A 19712-nucleotide genomic window follows, 5' to 3' on the forward strand; every position below is an offset into this window, starting at 1 on the left:
CTGTACTGCATCAACAAGCGACATCAGTGTGTAAAGGATATCACCACATGGGCTCAGGAACACTTCAGAAACCCACTGTCAGTAACTACAGTTGGTCGCTACATCTGTAAGTGCAAGTTAAAACTCTCCTATGCAAGGCGAAAACCGTTCATGAACAACACCCAGAAACGCCGTCTGCTTCGCTGGGCCTGAGCTCATCTAAGATGGACTGATACAAAGTGGAAAAGTGTTCTGTGGTCTGACGAGTCCACATTTCAAATTGTTTTTGGAAACTGTGAACATCGTGTCCTCCGGACCAAAGAGGAAAAGAACCATCCGGATTGTTATAGGCGCAAAGTTGAAAAGCCAGCATCTGTGATGGTATGGGGGTGTATTAGTGCCCAAGACATGAGTAACTTACAAATCTGCGAAGGCGCCATTAATGCTGAAAGGTACACACAGGTTTTGGAGCAACATATGTTGCCATCCAAGCAACGTTACCATGGACGCCCCTGCTTATTTCAGCAAGACAATGCCAAGCCACGTGTTACATCAACGTGGCTTCATAGTAAAAGAGTACGGGTACTAGACTGGCCTGCCTGTAGTCCAGACCTGTCTCCCATTGAAAATGTATGGCGCATTATGAAGCCTAAAATACCACAACGAAGACCCCGGACTGTTGAACAACTTAAGCTGTACATCAAGCAAGAATGGGAAAGAATTCCACCTGAAAAGCTTCAAAAATTGGTCTCCTCAGTTCCCAAACGTTTACTGAGTGTTGTTAAAAGGAAAGGTGATGTAACACAGTGGTGAACATGCCCTTTCCCAACTACTTTGGCACGTGTTGCAGCCGGGGTTTGTACATGTGTATGTGTATTGTTATATATATACTGTATATATATATATATTAGAGATGCGCGGATAGGCAATTATTTCATCCGCAACCGCATGACAAAAGTCGTCAACCATCCGCATCCACCCGAATTAACATTTAATCAACACCGCACCCGCCCGTTGTTATATATCTAATATAGACGATGCAAGGCATTAGTGAGGTTATAAAGCTTTTGCCTGTTAAAGAAAGGAGACTGATCCAATGCAGCAATCATCTGGGAGCCGCGCTGAGCGCACCTCCAAGCGCGTGGAGGTGCGATGTCCCTCGCACCAGCGGCGGCTCCAACCGGGCTCGCGCCCGAGGCTTCAGCGCGCACCGCGGCGGCCATCCTACTCGTCGCGGCCTAGCCCTCGCGGCTCTCGCTGCCGGCGACGGCCGAGTATGGGCCCGACGCTCCAGCGCCATCCATTTTCAGGGCTAGTTGATTCGGCAGGTGGGTTGTTACACACTCCTTAGCGGGTTCCGACTTCCATGGCCACCGTCCTGCTGTCTATATCAACCAACACCTTTTCTGGGGTCTGATGAGCGTCGGCATCGGGCGCCTTAACCCGGCGTTCGGTTCATCCCGCAGAGCTAGTTCTGCTTGCCCCACCCCTTTCGTGAGCGCACTGCGCGCGGAGTGACCCCTGTTACGCGCCCCCGGCAACGGGGGTGGCGGGCAGGTAAGCTGCGCGGGCGGAGCGCGCGGAGTGACCCCTGTTACGAGCCCCCGGCCACGGGGGTGGTGGGCAGGTAAGCTGCTTACCTGCTGCGCGTGACGCCGGCCGCGGCGAAGGCGGACGAGGCGGGGTGTCGGTGCGGTGGGCGCGGTGGTGACCCTGGACGTGCGTCGGGCCCTTCTCGCGGATCACCTCAGCTACGGCTCCCGGTGGGGCCCTCTCGGGGGAAGGGGCCTCGGTCCCGAACCCCGGCGAGGCGTCCCTTCTCCGCTCCGTAAAAGTGTCCATCTCTTTTTTTCTTCTTCTTCTGTTGTGGCATATGCTGCAGGTGCCTGCTCGTTTTTCGTATGTGGGTAACAACATTTAACTATGTATATATATTTCCGAATTGGTTTAACTGCCACCCGCCTGAATCTATTTAAAATCTAATTTTTTTTTATTTCAACCGCCCGACCCGACGATAAAATCAATTTTTTTTTTTATTTCAACCGCCCGAACCGCGGATAATCCGCGGTTGTGTCCGCAAACCGCGCATCTCTAATATATATATATATATATATATATATCTCCATAAAGCAGGTCAGCAGCAGGAAGCATGAAGTGCTCTAATACTTGCTGGTAGACGGCTGCGTTGACCCTGGATCTCAGGAAACAGAGTGGACCGACACCAGCAGATGACATGGCACCCCAAACCATCACTGATGGTTTGGGTTGGTTTGGTTTGCATTTCCTTTGGAAATCGAGGTCCCAGAGTCTGGAGGAAGACAGGAGAGGCACAGGATCCACGTTGCCTGAAGTCTAGTGTAAAGTTTCCACCATCAGTGATGGTTTGGGGTGCCATGTCATCTGCTGGTGTCGGTCCACTCTGTTTCCTGAGATCCAGGGTCAACGCAGCCGTCTACCAGCAAGTTTTAGAGCACTTCATGCTTCCTGCTGCTGACCTGCTCTATGGAGATGGAGATTTCAAGTTCCAACAGGACTTGGCGCCTGCACACAGCGCAAAATCTACCCGTGCCTGGTTTACGGACCATGGTATTTCTGTTCTGAATTGGCCCGCCAACTCCCCTGACCTTAGCCCCATAGAAAATCTGTGGGGTATTGTGAAAAGGAAGATGCAGAATGCCAGACCCAAAAACGCAGAAGAGTTGAAGGCCACTATCAGAGCAACCTGGGCTCTCATAACACCTGAGCAGTGCCAGAAACTCATCGACTCCATGCCACGCCGCATTAACGCAGTAATTGAGGCAAAAGGAGCTCCAACCAAGTATTGAGTATTGTACATGCTCATATTTTTCATTTTCATACTTTTCAGTTGGCCAACATTTCTAAAAATCCCTTTTTTGTATTAGCCTTAAGTAATATTCTAATTTTGTGACACACGGAATTTTGTATTTTCATTTGTTGCCACATCAAATCATCAAAATTAAATGAAATAAACATTTGAATGCATCAGTCTGTGTGCAATGAATAAATATAATGTACAAGTTACACCTTTTGAATGCAATTACTGAAATAAATCAAGTTTTTCAAAATATTCTAATTTACTGGCTTTTACCTGTATATATATATATATATATATCACCCACACACACACACACACGTATGTATATATCTATATATATGTATATATACACAATATATATATATATATATATATATATATATATATATATATACACAATATATATATATATATATATATATATATATATATATATATATATATATATATATATATATATATATATATATATGTATGTGTAGGGAAAAAAATCACAAGACTATTTCATCTCTACAGGCCTATTTCATGAGGGGGGTACCCTCAATCGTCAGGAGATTTTAATGGGAGCATTCGCATACCATGGTTTATATAGGGCACAGAGTGGGTGGGTACAGGCTGGCCTAGGGGCGTGGTGATTGGTTCATGTGTTACCTAGGAGGTGTTTCCGTCTATGGCGGCATGTTGTTACAATTTCGCTGCGCTTGTTGAGGGATGACAGGTCTGGACGGTAGATAATAAACAGTTTCTCTTTCAAGCATAGGTTGCATCTTTTATTACCACTATTGTAAGGTGTGCTGGATGCAAGAATTTGCCATGTTATTGAATATTCAACATTATTGTCTTTGAGGTCCCAAATGTGTTTGCTGAGTTCTGTGGTATTTCGCAGGTTTTTGTTCCTGAAAGAAGCCTTGTGGTTGTTCCATCTGGTTTTGAATTCACCCTCGGTTAATCCTACATATGTGTCGGATGTGTTAATGTCCTTGCGTATTACCTTAGATTGGTAGACAACTGATGTTTGTAAGCACCCCCCGTTGAGGGGGCAATCAGGTTTCTTTCGACAGTTACATGCTTTGTTGGTTTTGGAGTCGTTCTGACTGGGGGTCGACGGCTCATTTGCAATTGTTTTGTTGTGGTTTGAGATGATTTGTCGTATATTGTTCATGCAGCTGTAGCTCAATTTGATGTTGTTCTTGTTGAATACTTTTCTTAGGTTGTTGTCTTTGGGAAAGTGTTTGTCAATCAGATTGAGGAATTTGTGTCCAATGTTCGTTGAGACGTTTTTGCTGTATGGGGGGTTGTACCAGATGATGCCGTTTCGTTTTCTGTTCTTTTTTGGCTGGTTTCCTGGCGTGGGTTCATAGGTGAGGGTGAAATTGTATCCGCTTTCATCAAGGGCTTTTTGGTACGGGGGGGTTGCTTGGTCAAATTCAGCTTTGCTAGATGACAGCATCGATAGCCTTTTATTGATTCCGGTAGGTATTCTTTTCGTGGTGGTGGGTGGATGGTTGCTGTCATGGTGCACGTATTGGAGTGTTGTGTTGGGTTTCGTGAATGGTTGGTAGCTGTTATTTCTCAGGTTGAAAGTGACGTCAAGAAAGTTGACGGTTTGCTTGTTGGCTTCAATCGTGATCCGTAGGCCGTTCTCTTTGAAAATTTGGCATATGCGCTTCTTGGTATTCTCGCTGCTCCTTGGCGAGGCGCGACACACTGCCAGTCCGTCATCACGGTAAATACCAAGGTTCAGATTGAGGCTAGCGAGCACCATGACAGCAACCATCCACCCACCACCACGATACAGTATGTGTGCTTGGGTCCTATTTTTAGGAACACTAATACAAAACCTCACAATAATGTCTGATTGAATGCTAAAAACGTTATGACAATGCACCTTAAAAAACGAAATGGAATTTAAATTTTTTTTTTTACTTAAAGAGACACCCAGAATGTACATGAAAATAAAGAATGTAGGATTTACAATATTAACTATGAAGGATAAAACACTGAATATTTACAACATATGAACGTCAAAAAAAAAACAACAACTTCAATCTGATACATCACTAAGCTTTAGAACTTTGTTGTAAAAATCTTCTTCCGCGTCTGTCCCTGATGACCGCATTTCAGGCTGGCCGCTGTGGAAACACTCTGTGGAAACGCTCCCCACCCACACTGCTTGGTGCCTCGTCTGAGCTACTGTGACTTAGATAACCATAGTAACTAATTAGATAACCATAGTAACTAATTAGATGACCATAGTAACTAGTATATCATGCAAAAGCACAGATTCCAACCATTGAAATACTTTGTATAGTTCAAGACTTACGTTCATTTGAAAACATCACTGCACATCATCATGGCAGCTACCCTTTTCCATCTTAAAGATCTAAAAAAAATGTTGGGGAAATGTCCGGCGGGCCAGATTGAAAAGCTTCCATCCATCCATCCATTTGCTACCGCTTATTCCCTTCGGGGTCGCGGGGGGCGCTGGAGCCTATCTCAGCTACAATCGGGCGGAAGGCGGGGTACACCCTTAAAAAAAAAAAAAAAAATTAAAAAAAGAAAAAAAAAGAAAAGCTTAACGGGCCGCATTAATTTGCTCTCCGTGGAGAATTGAGCGGCACACACTCAACTCCGACACAGATCTTGACGATGTATAAAAGGGCAGCGTCGTCATGACAGTACACACACAGGCATAAAACAGCTGGAGCCCCTGAACTAGACCAATACATCTCTTGTCGGCTGCAGATTCAGTGACAACACACTTGTTTCTGGATATCGCTCAATCTTGTTGAAACAAAGCATCGCATTGAGGCAAAAAATAATACTTAGAAGCAAACTGTTATAGCACACCACAGTCAAAACTGCCCAATGCCCGATTTGTACCTTCATGGAAGGGGTCTGTTACAGATTGAACATTTTTTCAGACTTAGAAAATCTTTGTTTACTCTGGAGAAGCGAGCTTCGATTCGAATTCCGTGAATTTCCATACCATATGAGTGGGACTACCAACCCCCTTCTCCTCTACTGCTTTCTTTACAAAAAAAGAGTTTGGTAGAACCTCAGCTAAAGAAAATAAAAACCAATGTTTTGATTTTTTTAAAGCAGACTAAGTAAAGTTGACGCTTAAGAAAGAAGTCGCCGTCTGAGAGTATTGTACACACTAAAAAAAGCTGGGTTATTTTGATAACCCAATTTATGAGTTGCGAGTGTTGGGTTACATTTTGGAGTTATTGTCATATAGAGCAATCCATTTTTTGGGTGACATGGGTATTATTTTAACTACATTTCTGGATTTTCAAAACTATGAACCATTTTTGGGTTGTTTTTCAACGAGTAACACATTTTTGGGTAAAAGGCTTTTCTTTTTTGTTTTTAATTAGAAAGGTACTTTTTTCTTGAAGGGAATTGTATTAAGGATTCATCTCATTAACATTATTAACAATCACACATCTTACGTACATGAAAATATTTGAGCATGCTGTATAGAACTACTATGACCATACACAGCAATTCTTGTAAAAAAAAAAAAAAAAAAATGCCGCTCATATCTTGCTTTTGAGTATATTTTAAAGGGGAACATTATCACAATTTCAGAAGGGTTAAAACCATTAAAAATCAGTTCCCAGTGGCTTATATTTTTCGAAGTTTTTTTCAAAATTTTACCCATCACGCAATATCCCTAAAAAAGCTTCAAAGTGCCTGATTTTAACCACCCATCCATTTTCCTGTGACGTCACATAGTGATGCCAATACAAACAAACATAGCGCATAGAACAGCAAGCTATAGCGACATTAGCTCGGATTCAGACTCGGATTTCAGCGGCTTAAGCGATTCAACAGATTACGCATGTATTGAAACGGATGGTTGTAGTGTGGAGGCAGGTAGCGAAAACGAAATTGAAGAAGAAACTGAAGCTATTGAGCCATATCGGTTTGAACCGTATGCAAGCGAAACCGACACGACAGCCAGCGACACGGGAGAAAGCGAAGACGAATTCGGCGATCGCCTTCTAACCAACGATTGGTATGTGTTTGTTTGGCATTAAAGGAAACTAACAACTATGAACTAGGTTTACAGCATATGAAATACATTTGGCAACAACATGCACTTTGAGAGTGCAGACAGCCCAATTTTCATCAATTAATATATTCTGTAGACATACCCTCATCCGCTCTCTTTTCCTGAAAGCTGATCTGTCCAGTTTTGGAGTTGATGTCAGCAGGCCAGGGAAGCTAGGGTCGATATTCTTCTCTTGATCATCTTCGGTGGCATAAGGGACGGTGTGAGCCAAGACATCCAGGGGGTTTAGCTCGCTCGTCTGCGGGAACAAACTGCCGCCATTGCTTGCCGTGCTAGCGAGGTCCTTTGTCCCTGAATTGCTCACACACTCCGGCAGATTCAATAGGGGTCTGGCGGCAGATTTCTTTGACTTTATCGTTGGAAATGCATCTGCTTTGAGTGTCGCAGGATATCCACACATTCTTGCCATCTCTGTCGTAGCATAGCTTTCGTCGGTAAAGTGTGCGGAACAAACGTCCAATTTCTTGCCACTTTCGCATCTTTGGGCCACTGGTGCAACTTGAATCCGTCCCTGTTCGTGTTGTTACACCCTCCGACAACACACCGACGAGGCATGATGTCTCCAAGGTACGGAAAACAGTCGAAAAAAACGGAAAATAACAGAGCTGATTTGACTCGGTGTTTGAGAAAATGGTGGATTGCTTCCTGATGTGACGTCATCGCTCCGAGAGCGAATAATAGAAAGGCGTTTAATTCGCCAAAATTCACCCATTTAGAGTTTGGAAATCGGTTAAAAAAAATATATGGTCTTTTTTCTGCAACATCAAGGTATATATTGACGCTTACATAGGTCTGGTGATAATGTTCCCCTTTAATGGAATAACAATAATGTTGATCAGTAGTAGTAGAAGGAGTAGGACAAACCAGCAGTGAAATTTAGTATTTTTAACCAACTCTTGGGTCAAGGAGCGCTAAATTGCGCAACCCAATAGTTGGGTTTGGAATAACCCAACATTGAAGTGAGCATGACTTAACGCAGTGGTTCTTAACCTTGTTGGAGGTACAGAACCCCACCAGTTTCATATGCGCATTCACCGAACCCTTCTTTAGTTAAAAATAAAATGTTTTTTTCAAATTCAAGACAAAGTTATGTTTTTGGTAACACTTTAGTATGGGGAACATATTCTAAGTAACAAAGACTTAATTTAGTTTTTTGGACACTAGGGGAACATATTCTAAGTAACAAAGACTTAATTTAGAGTTATTTGGTTAGGGTTAGGGTTAGAGGGTTAGGGCCAGGGTTAGGGTTAAAACAAGGCCATGCCGAATAAGGCAATAATAAGTACTTAATAATGAGTAGTTAAGAGCCATTATGTTACTAATTTGCATGTTAATAAGCATATTAATTAATGATAAATATGTTCCCCATACTAAAGTGTTACCATGTTTTTTTCCTGGTGCACAACATGAACCGTGCATGAACATCACCTTGTTCAAAGAACAAAACCAACACAAATTACACACCTGCAAATCAGTGTGACTTCTGCTGTTGCCGTATCCGTAATACGCCGATAGGGAGACGTTTTTATGAGTCGGGTGTGTCTTGACCTCCACTGAACCCCTGAGCCCGACTCACCAAACCCCTAGGGTTCGATCGAACCCAGGTTAAGAACCACTGACTTAAGGTTTGTGTTAAATAAATTCAACCCAATAGTTGGGTTATGAATCAACCAACATTGAGTTATCACAACTCAACTTTTGGGTTAAATAATTCAACCCAATAGTTTGGTTGGGAATAACCCAACATTAAGTTATCGTAACTCAACTTTTGGGTTAAATAAGTCAAGCCAATAGTTTGGTTGGGAATAACCCAACATTAAGTTATCATAACTCAACTTCTGGGTTAAATAATTCCACCCAATAGTTTGGTTGGGAATAACCCAACATTAAGTTATCATAACTCAACTTCTGGGTTAAATAATTCCACCCAATAGTTTGGTTGGGAATAACCCAACATTAAGTTATCGTAACTCAACTTTTGGGTTAAATAATTCAACCCAATAGTTTGGTTGGGAATAACCCAACATTAAGTTATCATAACTCAACTTCTGGGTTAAATAATTCCACCCAATAGTTTGGTTGGGAATAACCCAACATTAAGTTATCGTAACTCAACTTTTGGGTTAAATAAGTCAAGCCAATAGTTTGGTTGGGAATAACCCAAAATTAAGTTATCGTAACTCTACTTTTGGGTTAAATAATTCAACCCAATAGTTTGGTTGGGAATAACCTAACAATAAGTTATCATAACTCAACTTCCGGATTAAATAATTCCACCCAATAGTTTGGTTGGGAATAACCCAACATTAAGTTATCGTAACTCAACTTTTGGGTTAAATAATTCAACCCAATAGTTTGGTTGGGAATAACCCAACATTAAGTTATCATAACTCAACTTCTGGGTTAAATAATTCCACCCAATAGTTTGGTTGGGAATAACCCAACATTAAGTTATCGTAACTCAACTTTTGGGTTAAATAAGTCAAGCCAATAGTTTGGTTGGGAATAACACAAAATTAAGTTATCGTAACTCTACTTTTGGGTTAAATAATTCAACCCAATAGTTTGGTTGGGAATAACCTAACAATAAGTTATCATAACTCAACTTCCGGATTAAATAATTCCACCCAATAGTTTGGTTGGGAATAACCCAACATTAAGTTATCGTAACTCAACTTTTGGGTTAAATAATTCCACCCAATAGTTTGGTTGGGAATAACCCAACATTAAGTTATCATAACTCAACTTCCGGGTTAAATATTTCCACCCAATAGTTTGGTTGGGAATAACCCAACAATAGGTTATCGTAATTCAACTTTTGGGTTAAATAATTCAACCCAATAGTTTGGTTGGGAATAACCCAACATTATGTTATCATAACTCTACTCTCGGGTTATATAATTCCACCCGATAGTTTGGTTGGGAATAACCCAACATTAAGTTATCGTAACTCAACTTTTGGGTTAAATAATTCAAGCCAAAAGTTTGGTTGGGAGTAACCCAAAATTAAGTTATCATAACTCTACTTTTGGGTTAAATAATTCCACCCGATAGTTTGGTTGGGAATAACCCAACATTAAGTTATCGTAACTCAACTTCTGGGTTAAATAATTCCACCCAATAGTTTGGTTGGGAATAACCCAAAATTAAGTTATCATAACTCTACTTTTGGGTTAAATAATTCAACCCAATAGTTTGGTTGGGAATAACCCAACATTAAGTTATCATAACTCAACTTCTGGGTTAAATAATTCCACCCGATAGTTTGGTTGGGAATAACCCAACATTAAGTTATCATAACTCAACTTTTGGGTTAAATAATTGAACCCAACAGTTTGGTTGGGAATAACCCAACATTAAGTTATCATAACTCAACTTCCGGGTTATATAATTCCACCCGATAGTTTGGTTGGGAATAACCCAACATTAAGTTATCGTAACTCAACTTTTGGGTTAAATAATTCAACCCAATAGTTTGGTTGGGAATAACCCAACATTAAGTTATCATAACTCTACTTCTGGGTTAAATAATTCCACCCAATAGTTTGGTTGGGAATAACCCAACATTAAGTTATCATAACTCAACTTTTGGGTTAAATAATTCCACCTAATAGTTTGGTTGGGAATAACCCAACATTAAATTATCGTAACTCAACTTTTGGGTTAAATAATTCAACCCAATAGTTTGGTTGGGAATAACCCAACATTAAGTTATCATAACTCAACTTCTGGGTTAAATAATTCCACCCAATAGTTTGGTTGAGAATAACCCAACATTAAGTTATCGTAACTCAACTTTTAGGTTAAATAATTCAACCCAATAGTTTGTTTGGTAATAACCCAACATTAAGTTATCATAACTCAACTTCTGGGTTAAATAATTCCACCCAATAGTTTGGTTGGGAATAACCCAACATTAAGTTATCGTAACTCAACTTTTGGGTTAAATAATTCAAGCCAATAGTTTGGTTGGCAATAACCCACAATTAAATTATCATAACTACTTTTGGGTTAAATAAATCCACCCAATAGTTTGGTTGGGAATAACCCAACATTAAGTTATCATAACTCAACTTCTGGGTTAAATAATTCCACCCAATAGTTTGGTTAGGAATAACCCAACATTAAGTTATCATAACTCAACTTTTGGGTTAAATAATTCAACCCAATAGTTTGGTTGGGAATAACCCAACATTTAGTTATTATAACTCAACTTCTGGGTTAAATAATTCCACCCAATAGTTTGGTTGGGAATAACCCAACATTAAGTTATCGTAAGTCATCTTTTGGGTTAAATAATTCACCCAATAGTTTGGTTGGGAATAACCCAACATTAAGTTATCATAACTCTACTTTCAGGTTATATAATTCCACCCGATAGTTTGGTTGGGAATAACCCAACATTAAGTTATCATAACTCAACTTTTGGGTTAAATAATTGAACCCAACAGTTTGGTTGGGAATGACCCAACATTAAGTTATCATAACTCAACTTCCGGGTTAAATAATTCCACCCAATAGTTTGGTTGGGAATAACCCAACATTAAGTTATCGTAACTCAACTTTTGGGTTAAATAATTCAACCCAATAGTTTGGTTGGGAATAACCCAACATTAAGTTATCGTAACTCAACTTTTGGGTTAAATAATTCAACCCAATAGTTTGGTTGGGAATAACCCAACATTAAGTTATCGTAACTCAACTTTTGGGTTAAATAATTCAACCCAATAGTTTGGTTGGGAATAACCCAACATTAAGTTATAATAACTCTACTCTCGGGTTATATAATTCCACCCGATAGTTTGGTTGGGAATAACCCAACATTAAGTTATCATAACTCAACTTTTGGGTTAAATAATTGAACCCAACAGTTTGGTTGGGAATAACACAACATTAAGTTATCATAACTCAACGTTTGGGTTAAATAATTGAACCCAACAGTTTGGTTGGGAATAACCCAACATTAAGTTATCATAACCCTACTTTTGGGTTAAATAATTGAACCCAATAGTTTGGTTGGGAATAACCCAACATTAAGTTATCATAACTCAACTTCTGAGTTAAATAATTCCACCCAACAGTTTGGTTGGGAATAACCCAACATTAAGTTATCATAACTCAACTTCTGGGTTAAATAATTCCACCCAATAGTTTGGTTGGGAATAACCCAACATTAAGTTATCGTAACTCAATTTATGGGTTAAATAATTCAACCCAATAGTTTGGTTGGGAATAACCCAACATTAAGTTATCATAACTCTACTCTCGGGTTATATAATTCCACCCGATAGTTTGGTTGGGAATAACCCAACATTAAGTTATCATAACTCAACTTTTGGGTTAAATAATTGAACCCAACAGTTTGGTTGGGAATAACCCAACATTAAGTTATCATAACTCAACTTCTGGGTTAAATAATTCCACCCAATAGTTTGGTTGGGAATAACCCAACATTAAGTTATTGCAACTCAACTTTTGGGTTAAATAATTCAACCCAATAGTTTGGTTGGGAATAACCCAAAATTAAGTTATCATAACTCTACTTTTGGGTTAAATAATTCCACCCGATAGTTTGGTTGGGAATAACCCAACATTAAGTTATCATAACTCAACTTTTGGGTTAAATAATTGAACCCAACAGTTTGGTTGGGAATAACCCAACATTAAGTTATCATAACTCAACTTCTGGGTTAAATAATTCCACCCAATAGTTTGGTTGGGAATAACCCAACATTAAGTTATCGTAACTCAACTTTTGGGTTAAATAATTCAACCCAATAGTTTGGTTGGGAATAACCCAACATTAAGTTATCGTAACTCAACTTTTGGGTTAAATAATTCAACCCAATAGTTTGGTTGGGAATAACCCAACATTAAGTTATCATAACTCTACTTTCAGGTTATATAATTCCACCCGATAGTTTAGTTGGGAATAACCCAACATTAAGTTATCATAACTCAACTTTTGGGTTAAATAAATGAACCCAACAGTTTGGTTGGGAATAACCCAACATTAAGTTACCATAACTCCACTTTTTGGTTAAATAATTCAACGCAAAAGTTGGGTTGAAAAATTTTTACCCAAAATGTTGAGTTAAAATAACTCAAATAAGGGGTTCATCCTTTTCTGAACCAGCAGTTGGGTTAAAATTGGGGTATTTTTTAACCCAACATTTTTCAGTGTGTACGGAAAATTTGTATCAACTCATCCAATCATTGTTTTTGTTTATTTTTTACAGTTAAAGCGACCAATAAAATGTATTTTATAACTTGGGCGTGCACTTTATCCTGCTTTTAGTCAAATTCCTGAGTGTAAAACCAAAAAAGCCCGCTCGTGTTTAAGCCAGCAAACAAACAAAGTACTTCAACTAGAGCTGCTTACATTCTGTTGCACAAATCACTACAAAGAGGTGTCACCTGGACGCTCGGATGCTCACTGACCGGTAAAAACACCTTTGGGGTTTTTCGCTGAACCCTATGCCTTCAAAAGGTGTGAACAAATTAAAATTTATTGGTGCCTTAAATCAAGTTTGGACTTGTGAGAACCATACGCCTTTAAATTCAAACACTGAAGTCTAAACATGTCTTGCAAGTGGTTGGCAATGTAGGTTGTTGTTTTTTTTATAATCCTGCAAGAGTTTGTGAAGATATTAAGAGTGTGTCATATTAAAGTCAGACAGTAATCCCAATCTATACTGTCTGTGCGTGCATGCAGGTCCTCCATTCACTTCTGCCACCTTGCAAATGCTCATTTTCAAGCCATCATTGACAAACTCCACCAGATACTAACTTTGACTCATTTATTCTCACATTAATCCGCACTAACTGTCAGAAAATTAACAGAAAGCTCCATGTCAACTCTTATTCTGAAACTATTCCCATGCACACTTGCAGGCAAGGAATAATCCCCTGCACCTGGTGAGAGCGGCAAAGTAAAGACGAAATGCACCTAACTGTAGATCTCCCACGCACCTTTTTCCCAGGGAATTTAGTCCTCTTTACGCTTCCTGCGCTGCCGGAAGCTTGAATCCATGCAACTTTTTTCAGGAAAAATGACGGCCAAAAAAAAGCCTAGAAGGGGTCATGAGAGGGAAGTCCGCCACTTGCCCTGTCAATCCACGCAGGCTTTGCTCCTCTTGTCTCCAGGATGAGTGCGAATGAAGACAACCGCGCAACAGGTTGTCCTGCCTCCGTCCGCGTCAAGCTGCAATTAAACACCAACGTGGTGTCGGCTTTCAAAATAAAACGTTGCATCCGGCATTTGCTTGCTGCTTCCTTTTTTTACTTCCAAATGCACAGCTAGGGGTTACTATGAATAAATAGTTACATAAATTCCAAAACATTGCATTAAATGTATAATTTTAAATCCAATTACTACCAACAAATAAATTAAGTGAGCTCTTATGCAGCTGTGACGATCATTTAAATATAACTTTTTAATTGGAGAGTGTACTGTGGTCAGTCTTAATTTCTGCCGCCCCCAGATGTGTAACCTAATCACGGCATCTAAATTGTGACAGGCTGACCTCCATACCAGTGTCATTTAAAACCAGTTCGTACTGTATTAGGCTGCGGTCTCAGATTGTTATTCTCAGGTCTTCCCCTGAACTCAGTGGACGCACAGCGTGAATCACGGAATGTATGCGGGGTTTTATTTTGAAAGCGCAGCCGGATGTGAGTCTTCACGACGGCACGCTTGATGCCTTTGAGCGCCTCACATGTTTTCATTTACATTATATGAAACTGCTGCGAGCCGTCATTGTGAGAATGCTCCAAAGCATATGTTTTTCTACACCAACATTCATCTATTTATTCTTAGTCTTATTATTATTATTCTCCAGATTTTCACATTTTTCACCCGATTCAAACCTTTCATACTTCAAAACTGTTCAGCCTATTCGGGAATTGCGGGCTTTCCCTTTAGAAATTCCAAAAATTCCCAGAATTCCAGGTTTTCCGGGACATTTTTCCACATTCTAAAATGAATTAGCCATTTTTCAAACTTCCACCATTTCCACATTTTTCAACCCATTCAAACCATTCAACATATTCCACCATTCTGAAAATTCAAACTTTCTCTTTTCCAAGTTAAAAAAAATTCCAGTATTTTCCAGAATTCCTGGTTTTCCAGAGCCCTATTTCCACCCTTTTTCTGGCGACTACTCTTTTCACATTTTTTCAACGCATTTCAACCATTCCACCGTCAAAACATTCCTCTTGATCAGGAAAAAAAAAAAAAGGGATTTTTTTGTACTGGAAAAATTCCCGAAATTCCAGGAATTTCGTAATACCAATTCTCAATTCAACTTGTTACTACTTCAACATTTCTCCACCGATTTAGAAAAATGTCAACACCAACCATTTCAACTCATTCAGACCATTCAAGTTTTTTACCATTTTCAAAAAAAAATCCCGCTTTTCCCAAAATTCCCATTTTTTTCCCTCAAATTCCCATTGAAATGAATGGAATATTCTTCAAAGTTCCACAATTCCCACATGTTTCACCTGATTCAAACCGTTCCAACTTCAAACTGTTCAACCTGTTCAGGAATTGCGGGCTTTCCCTTGAAAAATTCCCAAAATTTCCAGATTTCTAGATTTTCCGGGACATTTTTCCCCATTCTAAAATGAATTAGCCATTTTTCAAACTTCCACCATTTCCACATTTTTCAACCCATTCAAACCATTCAACATATTCCACCATTCTGAAAATTCAAACTTTCTCTTTTCCAATTTAAAAAAAATTCCAGTATTTTCCAGAATTCCTGGTTTTCCAGAGCCCTATTTCCACCCTTTTTCTGGCGACTACTCTTTTCACATTTTTCAACGCATTTCAACCATTCCACCGTCAAAACATTCCTCTTAATCAGGAAAAAACAAAAAGAAGTTGTTTTTTTGAACTGGAAAAATTCCCGAAATTCTAGGAATTTCGTAATACCAATTCTCAATTCAACATGTTACTACTTCAACATTTCTCCACCGATTAGAAAAATTTCAACACCAACCATTTCAACTCATTCAGACCATTCAAGTTTTTTACCATTTTCAAAAAAATCCCGCTTTTCCCGAAATCCCCATTTCTTTTCTCAAATTTCCATTGAAATGAATGGAATATTCTTCAAAGTTCCACAATTCCCACGTTTCTCCTGATTCAAACCGTTCCAACTTCAAACTGTTCAGCCTGTTCGGAAATTGCGGGCTCTCCCTTGAAAAATTCCCCAAATTCACAGATTTCCCAGAATTCTAGATTTTCCGGGACATTTTTCCCCATTTAAAAAAAATTAGCCATTTTTCAAACTTCCCCCAAATCCACATTTTTCAACCCATTCAAAATATTCCACCATTCTGGAAATTCAAACTTCTTCTTTTCCAAGTTAAAAAAAATTCCCAGATTTCCCAGAATTCCAGGTTTTCCATTACATTTTTCCCCATTCAAAATGAATTGGCAATTTTTCAAACTTCCACCATTTCCACATTTTCAATATTCAAACCATTCAACATATTCCACCATTCTGGAAATTCAAACTTTCTCTTTTCCAAGTTAAAAAAAATTCCAGGATTTTCCAGAATTCCTGGTTTTCCAGAGTCCTATTTCCACCCTTTTTCTGGCGACTACTCTTTTCACATTTTTCAACGCATTTCAACCGTTCCACCGTCAAAACATTTCTCTTAATCAGGAAAAAAAAAAAAGTTGTTTTTTGAACTGGAAAAATTCCCGAAATTCTAGGAATTTTGTAATACCAATTCTCAATTCAACATGTTACGACTTCAACATTTCTCCACCGATTAGAAAAATGTCAAGACCAACCACTTCAACTCATTCAGACCATTCAAGTTTTTTACCATTTTCAAAAAAAATCCTGCTTTTCCCGAAATTCCCATTTTTTTTCTCAAATTCCCATTGAAATGAATGGAATATTCTTCAAAGTTCCACAATTCCCACATTTTTCATCTGATTCAAACTGTTCAAACTTCGAACTGTTCAGCCTGTTCGGAAATTGCGGGCTTTCTCTTGACAAATTCCAAAAATTCCCAGAATTCCAGGTTTTCCAGTACATTTTTCCCCATTTAAAATTAATTGGCCATTTTTCAAACTTCCACCATTTCCACATTTTCAATATTCAAACCATTCAACATATTCCACCATTCTGGAAATTCAAACTTCCTCTTTTCCAAGTTAAAAAAAATTCCAGGATTTTCCAGAATTCCTGGTTTTCCAGAGCCCTATTTCCACCCTTTTTCTGGCGATTACTCTTTCCACATTTTTCAACGCATTTCCACTGTTCCACCGTCAAAACATTTCTCTTAATCAGGAAAAAACACACAAAGTTGTTTTTTGAACTGGAAAAATTCCCGAAATTCCCGAAATTCCAGGAATTCCGTAATACAATTTCTCAAATCAACGTGTTACTACTTCAACATTTCTCCACCGATTTGAAAAATTTCAACACCAACCATTTCAACTCAGTCAGATCATTCAAGTTTTTTTTTTTACCATTTTCCAAAAAAATCCTGCTTTTTCTTCCAAGTTCTACAATTCCCACATTTTTCATCTGATTCAAACCGTTCCAACTTCAAAATATTCAGCCTGTTTGGGAATTGTGTGCTCTACTTCAACAATTCTAAAAAAAATTCCAGGATTTCAGTTCAACTTCAGCATTTAACTTAAAAAATTGCCTCATCTAGTTCACAAATATTAACCCCATTTTCACCTTTTTTGTTTTTGTGTTTTTATTTTCTTTCATTTAATCTCGTTATTTTACATTTGTTTCACGTCTCCGCGTCCACGGGAGAGACCGCGCGCCATGTGATAGATGTGCGCCTCCCCTCCATTCTGCAGAGACCACATGGTCGGACTGCATTCCTGCAGGATTTAAATTGTAACGTGACCTCTGTACTTGAAATATATGACAAATCCGTGAAAGCTTTTTTGGGAATTCCTGAGGAGCTGACACAATGACGAGGAGGAGAAGCCACCCGCAGGCACATCTGGTTTGGTGGAAAGATGCAAAGTAGCCTTGAGAGATTTTTTTTTTGACAAATTGAACTTAAAGCCAACTCGTGATTACATGTTGCTTACATGGATAGCTCTGGTGCCCTTTTGCTGTTTTAAACACACAGCTGGTACGTTTTTATTAATTTTTTTGGTAACCCTTTCCTAAAAGTCAGTCGAAAACGGAAAATATTTAGCACTCACATTTAGATTTAGATTTAGGATTTAGATTTAAGATTTAGGTTTGGATTTAAGATTTAGCACTCACATCTCAGGAAACAGAGTGGACCGACACCAGCAGATGACATGGCACCCCAAACCATCACCCAACCATGCAAATTTTGCATTTCCTTTGGAAATCGAGGTCCCAGAGTCTGGAGGAAGACAGGAGAGGCACAGGATCCACGTTGCCTGAAGTCTAGTGTAAAGTTTCCACCATCAGTGATGGTTTGGGGTGCCATGTCATCTGCTGGTGTCGGTCCACTCTGTTTCCTGAGATCCAGGGTCAACGCAGCCGTCTACCATCAAGTTTTAGAGCACTTCATGCTTCCTGCTGCTGACCTGCTCTATGGAGATGGAGATTTCAAGTTCCAACAGGACTTGGCGCCTGCACACAGCGCAAAATCTACCCGTGCCTGGTTTACGGACAATGGTATTTCTGTTCTAAATTGGCCCGCCAACTCCCCTGACCTTAGCCCCATAGAAAATCTGTGGGGTATTGTGAAAAGGAAGGTGCAGAATGCCAGACCCAAAAACACAGAAGAGTTGAAGGCCACTATCAGAGCAACCTGGGCTCTCATAACACCTGAGCAGTGCCAGAAACTCATCGACTCCATGCCACGCCGCATTAACGCAGTAATTGAGGCAAAAGGAGCTCCAACCAAGTATTGAGTATTGTACATGCTCATATTTTTCATTTTCATACTTTTCAGTTGGCCAACATTTCTAAAAATCCCTTTTTTGTATTAGCCTTAAGTAATATTCTAATTTTGTGACACACGGAATTTTGGATTTTCATTTGTTGCCACTTCAAATCATCAAAATTAAATGAAATAAACATTTGAATGCATCAGTCTGTGTGCAATGAATAAATATAATGTACAAGTTACACCTTTTGAATGCAATTACTGAAATAAATCAAGTTTTTCAAAATATTCTAATTTACTGGCTTTTACCTGTATATATATATATATATATATATATAAATATATATATATATATATATATATATATATATATATATATATATATATATATATATATATAAAAGAAATACTTGACTTTCAGTGAATTCTACCTATATATATATAAATAAGAGAAATACTTGAATTTCAGTGTTCATTTATTTACACATATACACACACATAACACTCATCTACTCATTGTTGAGTTAAGGGTTGAATTGTCCATCCTTGTTCTATTCTCTGTCACTATTTTTCTAACCATGCTGAAGACCCTCTCTGATGATGCATTCTGCTTCGTCTCCTTGTTGTGTGCGCAGTTGTGCACTGCACTCTCTAAAAGCCCTAGATGTTATTGTCACATATGCATGTACAGTAGATTGCAGTATTGTCCTGTTTAAGAGTGTCACAACATTGCTGTTTACGGCAGACGAACTGCTTTATGGTAGACGAAAATGATGTCGTCATGAAAAGATCTAATGAGATAACTTAAAAATAAAGACAACTTCAGATTGTTTTCTTTGTTTAAAAATAGAACAAGCACATTCTGAAAATGTACAAATCATGTTGTTGTTTTTTTTTTACACTTGCATGTTGCGGTTAATAGTATTGTACCTTTATTTGTCGTTTTTTTATGTTTTC

At 39.0% G+C, this 19712-nt stretch overlaps 1 protein-coding gene across 1 annotated transcript in view; it reads right to left on the reverse strand.

Moving 5' to 3' along the window:
* The window catches only part of il34 (interleukin 34), a 132475-nt gene extending 118417 nt beyond the window's left edge, over positions 1-14058 (reverse strand). Inside the window, exon 1 of the mRNA XM_061969325.1 lies at positions 13869-14058. The gene's annotated coding sequence lies outside the window, so the exon portion shown is untranslated. The remainder of the gene's footprint in view (positions 1-13868) is intronic.
* Between the last annotated feature and the right edge of the window lie 5654 nt (positions 14059-19712).

This window comes from Nerophis lumbriciformis, linkage group LG10, assembly GCF_033978685.3.
Source record: "Nerophis lumbriciformis linkage group LG10, RoL_Nlum_v2.1, whole genome shotgun sequence".
NCBI lineage: Eukaryota > Metazoa > Chordata > Actinopteri > Syngnathiformes > Syngnathidae > Nerophis > Nerophis lumbriciformis.